The sequence below is a fragment of the Rhinopithecus roxellana genome, chromosome 3 (genome assembly GCF_007565055.1).
Source record: "Rhinopithecus roxellana isolate Shanxi Qingling chromosome 3, ASM756505v1, whole genome shotgun sequence".
Taxonomy (NCBI): Eukaryota; Metazoa; Chordata; class Mammalia; order Primates; family Cercopithecidae; genus Rhinopithecus; species Rhinopithecus roxellana.
In genome coordinates, this window is record NC_044551.1 from 8,055,212 (window position 1) to 8,064,876 (window position 9,665).

A 9,665-nucleotide genomic window follows, 5' to 3' on the forward strand; every position below is an offset into this window, starting at 1 on the left:
ACTCCCCGTCTGTCTGCTCCCCTAGAGGTTTGAGCAGTGGAACCCTGAAGAAGTGAGCCACATCCCTGTTGCGAGTGGGACAAGGGAACTTTTCCTGTTCCACTATCTCCACTCTTTTTTTTTTTTTTTTTTTTTTTTTTTTTTTTTTTTTTTGAGACGGAGTCTTGCTCTGTCGCTCAGGCTAGGGTGCAAATTCTCTCCAAGTGAAATGTTTTTAAAAGGAAAAGACAAAATGTTGTCTAGTTTTACTATTTCCCAATTTTACCTTCTGGAATGTGACTGTTAAAGTATCATTAGGGCATATGCTCTGCAGCTCCCCTTTGTGCCAAACTTCCTTGTAATGTGATTATTCCGTATTATTATTTAAATCATTTTTATGTGTCTTCAAAGGACCTACTTAGTAACAGGATATCATAGTGAAAAGAGCTATGGGTTGGGTCGTGGTCCCTGTCTCCCTAAAATGTACTAGCTATTTAAACCATGTAAAACCCAGACCTTTGCAGTTTTCCCATCTGGGACGTAGGAATAGCATTTCTCTACCTGCCTTATAAGGTTGTGAAGATCAAAAGATAAAGCCTTTTATGAACTTAAAGCATTATGCAAATGTCAGATATGGCTGTTAGAGTACAATAGTGTTAAAGATACATAAATTTGCTTTCTTCGACATTCTTCTTCATCACCAAAGATATTTATTTATTTGTAAACCTTCCTGAAAATCACCGTTATATTATCATTTTATTACAAACCAGTTTGTGGAATAGGTTGAAAAGTATTATTGTTTTCATTTTATGGATGAGAAAACAGAGGTTAAGAAAAGACAAATATGGGATTTTACCTAAGATACTGCTGATAAACAGTAGAACAAGGGTGAGAAGCCAGTTCTGCTTCTTTGGGTTCCGCTTCTTTTGTTCTCTTCACTTGGGGTCTCTCTCTAACCAGCTCCAACCCTTGTGCTGTCCCTTTGTCTAATCACCTCTGTGCCAGGGGCAAAAACTGAAGTAAGCCCTTGGGTGCCAGGCAGGAAAGTGAGGAGCTGAACACTAGTGGATGGGTGGAGGGCCAGGCTGTGCAGAGCAGTGGGTCCAGGGGAATTGCAGGGTGGGAGCAAAGTTCAGGGACCAAGCCCGAGATCAGTCACCAAAAGAATTAAAAAATTCTGAGTGGGTAAATACGACAGGCAAGAACAGTATCAACAGATCAGAATCCAGTCAATTGCAGTTGACCAGCTGTAACACATGGGAGCCAGGCTCAGGCACACAGTGGTCTGGATCAATTTTCTGAGAAGGGTTCTGTTTGCACCCCTTTGAAGTTCCAGGCCTTGCTCTGAGGATGTGCCACACTTGTCTCATACACCTTCCACTCATTTAGTCAGTGTGCATGCATGCATCAACACAGACTTATTGAGGTTTTATTATGAACCATGAGATGAATTAGGTGCAAGAGATGCAATTATGAATAGGCACGTATAAGGTTCATGTTCAGAAGCACTTAGACTAGTGCAGGGTTTTCCACCTGGGCACTACTGACATTTTAATGAGGAGACTGTCCTGAGTACTGGCAGATGTTTAGAATAGGCCTCTATCCACTAGATACTACTTCCACCTCTCCAGTTGTGACAACCAAAAATGTCTCCAGGGATTACCAAATGTCCCCAAGGTGTGGGGGCACAGGAAAGGACAGATGACCCAATGTTAGGAATCACTGGTCTAGTGTTAATAAAGGTTAACAATTACGCAGCATTTACTAGGTGCCAGGCACAGAGTTTGACACAACCAGCCAAAAGGCTGATGATGGAAACTCTTAGCAGGCCCTACTTAAACATTTCACCAGATTGTCCAGGGCGCTCCATTTCCTCCACAACCCTAGCGACCAACTCCAAGGGCATGTGGACCATTTGCGGCCAAGTGCTCTGGTTTGCCTGGGTGCTTCTGCTCAACATAACAACAGGTTGAGTATGTTGAGTCATATGCTTATGAGAATTGTATTTGTTCCCAAACCCTTTGAGCCTCTTGTACTTCTTAGAGTTGTACAATTTAATTAAAGAGTACATAAACTTATTAAACATAAGTGTGAAGAGTTGTTGCTAAGAAAATTAAGTGCAATGCTTTGGAAAGATGTAATTAAAAAAAACTTTCTGTTCAATTAAATCTGAATAAGAGCAACCGTAAAAAGGCAGAAAAAATTATAAAAATCTAGAAGATGTAAGGTCTTGCTACACTTTATCATCATTTTTAGAGATGGGGTCTCACTCTGTCACCCAGGCTAGAGTGCAGTGACATGATCATAGCTTACTGCAGCCTCAACCTCCTGGGTTCAAGCAATCCTCCCACCTCAGCCTCCTGAGTAACTGGAACTACAGGCATGCACCATCCTATGCAGCTTTGTTACACTTTAATGAATACCAAACAGGACAGGCATGGTGGTGAATGCCTATTGTAGTAGTTCCAGCTACTCGGAAGGCAGAAGCAGGAGGATCGCTTGAGCCTGGGAGTTTAAAACCAGCCTGAGCAACTTCATCTCTAAAAAAATAAAAAATTAAAAAATAAAGAATCACAAACTGAAAATTGTCACCAATGTACTATTAATCTAAATTAAGTAAGAGGCAAAGTGTGACGTACAGTGAGCGGATCATTCTCAAAGAAAAGATCTATGCCCTACATAAGGATGTATAAATAAGTGAATATTTTTGTATGTTTTAAGTTGAAAGAAAATGTTTAACATATGTATGGTATTTAATGATTATTTTTATCAGCCAACTACCTGTCTTCCCAGTTGCTTTAGATGAGTAGGATTCTCTCATATTGTCCTTGTCTTTGAGATGAAAAGTTGAAAGACAGGGAACTTGCTGGGTGCTTACTGGAAATGGTGCAGGCCTCAGGCTATTTGAACAATTGAATTCAAAACATGGATATCAGACCAAATCGCTTAACGTATATCAACAATATGAACAACAAAATTAAAGAAGAAGGATTGAAGACATCCCCATGTTCCCTGTTTTCTCAGTTGGGCCATGTGGTAAATATTGTGGCTCTAAAGACCATGAAGATGAGTGGGGGACACTGGGCTCATCCACAAATGCCTTGAGACAGTTACAAGGATTTCCATTGTATGACAAACCAATGCAAATCCAGTATGCAAAAACAGATTCTGATATCATTTCTAAAATGTGTGGCACTTTTGCTGACAAAAGAAAAGAAAAAAGCCCAAACTGTGGAACAGACAGCAACAACTGCAAACAGAAAGCCTGGTCAGGAAACACTGAATTAAGCTGATACCCAAGGAAATTCAACACCAAGTCCTCAGGTTCTTACTACCCTCCGAATTCTGTTTTATTTTTAAGTTAATTTACCAGCAGAGACTCATGAGATGATGTTATCTGTGCTATTTAATCGGTTCCCTGGTTTCAAGAAAGTACGTTTGGTACCTGCGAAGCATGGTATTGCTCTGGTTGAATTTGAAAATGATAAGTAGGCTGGAGCTGTCAGGGCATCTTTACAAGGATTTAAGGTCACTTTGTCCTACGCCATGAAAATCACCTGTGTCAAGAAGTAATACTTGGGATAGTCATCATTAAAAGACTCAATATTATTTATAGTGTTTGTTTTAGTAACATTTGGTCAGGTCATTCTAATAGTTAGGGATGGGGAAAGTCAAAGTGAAAAAAAACAGAGAAGTGACTTAACTAGGTAACATCTAGGACATGGTGAGCCAGGAATGAAGTCTGTGTGCCTGGCCGTGGTTCAAGCTCTGGACCACAATGTGATGCATAAACAACCCCCTCCCCCAACCCCGCAATGATGCTCTCGATCACGCTAAAATTAAAAATGGCTATTCAAAGCCATCATGAAAAGTTATTAGATGGCAAATTAGGAGATGACTGCCACGTCTAAAAACAACCAGGGATATATAAAATTGAAAAAGAAGAATTGAAGATATTCCCCCACACCCTGTTTTCTCAGTTTGGCCATGTGGTAGATACTGTGGCTCTTGTATCTAGAATATACAAATAATTCCTAAAACTGAAATGAAAAAGAGAGGAATGCAAACACAAAAATGACTAAAGTGCATAGTAGGCAATTCCTTTGACAGAAAAAGAATCCCTAATGACTAATATGTATAAGAAGTGATTAATAATTTTAGTAATCGAAGAAAAGGAATTTGAGACAACAAAGAGATACCACTCTATGGCTCTTAGGCGGGCGTAGGTTAGCAGCATAATGCCATGAATAGGCACAGATGCAAAGATGCAGGAACCCATGCAATGCTGGTGAGAATCCAGGTGTGAGCAGCCACTCCAGGGGCAACCTGGCCCCACCCTACGACCCAGCAATTTCCCTCCTAGGTGTACATCTCCAAGAAACCTTTATACATCCTCCTTAGGGGATATGTACAAGGATGTTTGGTATAGCATTAGGGTTAGCATGGGTCGTCTAAGAAAAGGATGCCAACATGCAGATTAAACCAATTAAACATACAAAGATTTTCTTAAAGGGAATACCTGTGAGAGAAAATAGGGAGGGATCAGAGAACTCATACCACAATGAAGTCTGACCGTAAATGAAGGAGAGGGAAGGAAGGTTGGTGGAAGCATCCTAAGAACCTAGTGGAAGGTTCTCCAAATCCACCAGGAAGTCCTCAAGCCCTATCAGACATGGGAAGAGTCCCTGTCTCCCAGTAATGAGCCTGTCTTAGTCACGCTGCTGTGCTCAGTCACTGGCTAGGAGCAGTCCACAGGAAGCATGGCCTCAGGTAAAACCCAGAGCTAGCTTTCAGAGCTCAGAGCTGAGCCTTAGGTCAATTACACTCCTGCAGTTGGAGGTCTATGAGGCATAGTCTCATGGGTTCCACATGTTATTTGGAGTAACAGGGACAGGAAGGCAACGTGTATGCCAATCAGAGAGATTGTGGATAGGTAATGTGCAGTAGACACCACCAGTGAGCAGTTAGAAGCAAAGAAGTAGATGTATACCTAACAGCACAGATGGGTCTTTGAAACAAAGTATAGAGTGAAAAAGGAAGAAACGGAATGGGATATCCAATATAATAATATTTCCAAAATGTGAGATCCATATACATGCATACAAAATGGTAACACTCAATATTCAAGCCTATACATGTAAACAAAAAGACTCCCACTGTGCTCATTAGAATAGTTGCTAGGGTGGAATATGGGGGTAAAAAGGACTAAATAAAGGAATATATGAAAAAAGGACTTGAACTGAGCCTGAGTAACTCAATCTAATGACTCTGAAGGTCTAAATAAATAAATCAACATAGTGCTCACCTCATGCTTCCCCCATAGTCATGACACAGAAGCAGCTTCTCTGGAATTCTTTAATAGCAGCAACTATAAAAGCAGTCTGCTGTTGTAAAAACAGCAGCTCTTTACACAGAAGTGTCTACGCTATCCCTGGTGGTTTAAATTCAGCTGACCCTATCAGTGCCTCACTTTGCAGCAGCGCAGACCCAGCCACAGCAGCAGCACAAAACAAAAAATAAAGAATCACAAACTGAAAATTGTCACCAATGTACTATTAATCTAAATTAAGTAAGAGACAAAGTGTGAAGTACAGTGAGCGGATCATTCTCAAAGAAAAGATCTATGCCCTACATAAGGATGTATAAATAAGTGAATATTTATACCTAGGTCAGGAGGGTCTGACCTAGGAACTGCCTCAAGCTGCCTGCCTACCTGCTCTCTCTCTCAACTTCTGCCTTCCAGCTAATGTCTGGGTTCTCCATTCCTGCCCTGGTCCCCTAGTTCTATTGTTTGTTTTTGTAATGGCTTTATTGAAATATAATTCACATGCCATACAATTCACACATTTAAAGTGTGCAATTCAATAGCTTTTCCTATAATTGTGTAGCCACAATTTCAGAATATTTTCATCACCCTCAAAAGAAACACTGTACTCCTTATCCATCAACCTCTAGTCCCTCCATGCCTCCCCCACTCCCAGCACCAGGCAATCACTAATCTACTTTTTGTTTCTATAGATTTGCCTATTCTGGACATTTCATAGACATGGAATCATACGATAAGTGGTTCTTTGTGACGGGTTTCTTTCATGTAGCCTAGTGTTTTTAAGATTTATCTATCTTGTAATATGTATTCTTTTAAGGGTAGAATATTCCATTGTAGCGATGTATCTTTTTCTCTTTTTTAAAGACAAAGTCTCACTGTTACCCAGGCTGGAGTGTAGTTATGTAATCATGGCTCCCAGTAGCCTCAACCTCTCAACCTCCCAGACTCAAGCAATACTCCTACCTCAGCCTCTTTAGTAGCTGGGACCACAGGTGTGTGCCACTACACTTAGCTAATTTTTTAATCTTTTTTCTTAAGAAATGCGGTCTCACTATATTGCCAAGGCTGGTCACAAACTCCTGGATTCAAGCAATCCTCCTTTCCAAAGTGTTGGGATTACAAGTGTGAGTCACAGATCCATATTTTGTTCATCCGTTCTTTAGTTGATGGACATTTGGGTTGTTACCACTTTTTGGCAACTATGAATAATGCTGCTATGAAATTTGTGTATATGTTTTTGTGTAGACATATGTTTTCATTTCTCTTGGGTATATAGCTAGGAGTGGAATTGCCAGGTTGTATACTAACTCTACTTTTAACCTTTTGAGAAACTATCAGACTGTTTTCCAAAGCAGCTGGATCATTTTGCATTCCCATCAGCAGTGTATCAGGGTTCCAATTATTCCATATCTTCACCTACTCTTGCTATCATCCGTCCTTTTGATTAGGATCCTTCGGTTTTTGCCATTGACTCCCAGCTCCTCCTGAACTCGCTGACCTTAGCCGACCTGCATGCACTTGGCATCTCCCTTGGCTTCAGCTCTCTTCGGGATTCCCTGTGAAAGGCATCTTTCACCACACTAGCAGAATTAACCTTTGGCTTCCTCCACTAGAAAATAGGGGTTACAGATAATGGGGTTCTCAGATTCTACCCCCAAAATAAAAGAATAGAAAAAGGGGAAAGCTGAATGTAGCTGACAGTTACCTTAGCCCTTGTGGTAGTTAATTTTATATATCAACTTGACAGAAGGGATGCCCAGTTAGGAGGTAAAACATTATTTTTGGGTGTGTCTATAAGGAGTTTCCAGAAGAGATTGACATTTGAATCTGTAGACTGAGTAAAGGCTCACCCTTTCCAATGTGGGCAGCCATCATCCAATACACTGAGGACCAAATGGAACAAAAAGGCAGAGAAAGGGTGAATTATCTCTCTCTTCTGCAGCTGGAACATCTATCTTCTACTGCCTGCAAACATTGTAGCTCCTGGTTCTCAGGTCTTTGTACTTGGACTGAGTTGCATCACTGGTTTTTCTGTATCTCCAGCTCACAGACAGCAGATCATGGTACTTCTTGACCTCCATAATTGCATAAGCCAATTCCCATAACAAATCTCATCTTTATCTCTATTATCTATCTATCTATGTATCTCCTCTTGGTTCTATTTTTAAGGAGAACTCTGATTAATAGAGCCCTTTTCTTTTTCTTCTGCTCTAGTTGCTAGAATGACAAGCTGAGGAATCCAGGACGGTCTGACCTAGGGACAGCAGCAATTCTGGAATTCCAACCTGACAGTGACAAGAATGACAGCACAACCACGGCAATTACCAATTTAGAGATAGACTCTCATTTCCTTAAATCTTTTCATTTTCTGCAAATGCAAAAATAAGAGAAAGAAGGGTCAGTATTGGGCATGGTAATAACGAATAAATCTCTGTTTTTACTGACAGTAATTTACAGTTGATAATGTTAATTGCTTCTGTTATCAACAACATCATTTTTATGGCTGGTTTATTTAGTAACAACTGTTGGCAGTTGTACCATTTCTATGTGTTTCAGGCTGAAGGGTCCTAGTTCAGGGTAAGACAGATTTGAAGATTATCATGGTTAAAGAAGAAATGCTGTCATCGCAGAGGAAAAAAAATACCGGAAAAGTTATGGATTACGTTTCTTTTTAACCCTCCATTTCGAGGCTGCGAGGCTGGGATCATTTAAGTAGAGGTTTATTCCTTTGGAAAATTGACTTGAGTTTGGATTTCTCAAGTGTATTTGAATTTCACCCCAGGAAAGTAGGCTCAGTGAGGATGTTTTCCTAAGTAATGATTATATGCATGGCAGAGCCTTTACTTAACAATCATTTAAACTTGGGAATAGATTAAATCCATTAACTAGGTCAGTGTTTTTCCCCTTACTGTAGTCATTAACCAAATTGCCAGCTTTAGTTGGAACCCAGATAACTATTTAAAGATACCCTAGACCTATTGTTTTAGCATTTTTATTTTAACAGACATTACTAGACGACTAATTTTCAATATTTAGTTTTACAGAGTTTAAGTATAAACTTTCAAAGCATAAATTCTTTTTATTTTTATTTTTAGACAGGGTCTCTCTCTGTTGCCCACACTGGAGTGCAGTGGCATGATCGCAGCTCACTGTAACCTCTGCCTCCTGGGTTCAAGTAATTCTCCTGCCTCAGCCTCCCGAGTAGTTGGGATTGCAGGTGTGTGCCACTATGCCCGGTTATTTTTGGATTTTTAGTAGAAACAGAGTTTTGTTATGTTGACCAGGCTGGTCTCAAACACTTAACCTCAAGTGATCCACCCGCCTCAGCCTCCCAAAGTGCTGGGATTACAGGCATGAGCCACCACATCTGGCCTCAAAATATAAATTCTTTTTTTTTTTTTTTTTGACATGGAGTCTCGCTCTGTCGCCCAGAGTGCAGTGACACAATCTCGGCTCACTGTAAACTCCTCTTCCCAGGCCCAAGCGATTCTCTGGCGTCAGCCAGAGATTACAGGCACCCGCTACTGGGTGGGATTACAAGTAGCTGGGATTAAAGGCACCCATTACTATGCCTGGCTAAGTTTTGTATTTTTAGTAGAGATGGGGTTTCACTATGTTGGCCAGACTGGTCTCAAACTCCTAACCTCAAGTGATCCACCTGCCTTGGCCTCCCAAAGTGTTGGAATTACAGGCGTGAGCCATCACGCCTGGCCTCAAAATATGAATTTTCTTTCTAAATGTAATTCATATACATTTAAGTGTCCCTGTTTTAAGGGTACTGATTAATGAGTTATGCATTTGTGTAACTACCACCATAATCAAGATATAAAACATATCTATTACCCTTTTCTTCTACCTTTTGCTGTCAATCCCTACCTATTTTCTGGCCCCAGGCAGTCACTAATATACTTTTGTTACTAGATTAGTTTTGTCATTTCAAGAATTTAATATAAATGGAACCAGACTGTGTTTGAAATTCATCCATGTTGTTGCATGTATCCGTTTTTTTCCCTTTTTATTACTCAATATTATCTCATTGTATGGCTATACCACAAGGTTAAAGTCTACCCCAGGAATGAAAGCTTGGTTTAACATTGCAAATCAATAATTATGATTCACTATATGACCAGAATACATGTGAAAAAGCATATGATCATCTCAATATAGTTAGAAGAGGTACTTGACAAAATTTAGCACCCATTAATGATGAATACTTTCAGCAAACTAGTAACAGAAGGGAGTGTTCTTAATATGACAAGGGCTTCTACAGGAGATATGATACTTAATAGTTGCATTGGTTATCAATTGCTATGTAACAAATTACCCCAAAATTTAGCAGCTTAAACAATAAGCACTCATA

General features: G+C 40.1%; 1 pseudogene; it reads left to right on the forward strand.

Moving 5' to 3' along the window:
- Nucleotides 1–2,904: 2,904 nt before the first annotated feature.
- Nucleotides 2,905–3,552, forward strand: LOC115896331 (annotated as a pseudogene).
- The last annotated feature ends 6,113 nt before the right edge of the window (nt 3,553–9,665 follow it).